Below are 1,488 nucleotides of genomic sequence, written 5' to 3' on the forward strand. Positions count from 1 at the left end.
GAGTCTAGAGGTTTTTCTTAGCTCTTTAAGGGAATAATATGAATGTTTTGAGTCAGTGCACATTAGAATGAAACTGTACTACTGAAGGTATACAATGCAGTGGCTCTTGAATAACTTTTCAAGATGCAGACATGTAAAATATGCCATTTTCTTCAAAGACCTTGTTACTTAATTAATTTTGTTGATGAAAAATACAAGCAGAAGATGATTGTCACAAATGTATACAGTGTAAATGATCAACATTATGTAATACCAATTTTTTAAATTTTCTAACATACTAAACCCTGCTAAATGCACTATGGACACTTCTAAAAAGCAAATTTTATTATGGCATCTTTGTCAGAGTTGGAGAAAGATAAAAAAAATTAGAAGTCTTATTTATGTCTTTTTATCCCTTAACTAATAAAACATATTATTTTGAAACTCAGCAAACTAGGTCTTCTGTAAAGTAGTTGTCTTGCAATAATGTTCACTGTGGTATATAGTAGCTAACTGTCCTGTGTCCTTTGTGATACTGCTTTTCTTTTGAGTTTAGTTTTGCAGCGAACACTTGAAAATTTGTCTAGCACTCTGAAAATTTCAGACTTTTTTATCTGAAAGAAATAGAAGGGTGGTGGTTTGTTTTTGGTTTTTGTTTTTTTTTTTTTAATTCTCAAAACTTTGAAAATTGCCTTCTGGAATTCTGCATGTCAAGAAAGAACTTGCTCACTGCAGGTGGCAGAAATAGATCTTTACTAATGTGCATTAATTAAATTGATGTCACAAAGCAATGTTATTTTTATGATTTTAAGAAATTGCTTTATTAATGTAAATTGTGTTTCAAATAGAATTCTTAACCATGTTTAATGGAGTTAAAACTCTAACTTCTAAAGAACTTTTTTTAACATACCTGATGTCATATTTAGGAGTATTTTCTGGATGGGATGGTTGTCATTAATCTGAGTTCTGTGAAACAGTGCCCACATACACCCACCCATATAAAGTTACTGAGTTTCAGTGGAAGTGGATGTTTGTGTTTCCCAGGAGTGCTCCATTTTCTGCCTTGCTTGCACTAATACTGTGATGGAATGACTGCATTGCAAGTATTACAAAGCAATGTAATTCTATGACATGAAAGATCTTTACAGTTCTGTGGTAGTGCTAAAGAAGTCTTAAAATGCCAATATTATACACTGTTTTCCACTTCCTCTCTGGTACTTTTGAAAGACACCTCTTCCCTGGAACATCTCCTCAGCCAGGGTAAATTAAGTGCAGTTGCTGTTCCCTTTGCCTGTGTCAGACCCTTAATTTTAGGGAGAATGGTAAGGGAGATTGCAGGCATAGCATAACAGTGATCATAGAGCATTTCTATTAGCCTTCTCTTTATATATGTGTATGTTTAAAAAGTGTACTCTGACGTGCACCCAGTGTTTGTTGTGGCTTCAAAACATGATGGATGTCAAAGTTGCCTAAGCAGCAAAGTTGTTGCACTCCTTTTATTCATTGTTG

This window comes from Acanthisitta chloris, unplaced genomic scaffold (genome assembly GCF_000695815.1).
Source record: "Acanthisitta chloris isolate BGI_N310 unplaced genomic scaffold, ASM69581v1 scaffold7370, whole genome shotgun sequence".
Classification (NCBI taxonomy): Eukaryota; Metazoa; Chordata; class Aves; order Passeriformes; family Acanthisittidae; genus Acanthisitta; species Acanthisitta chloris.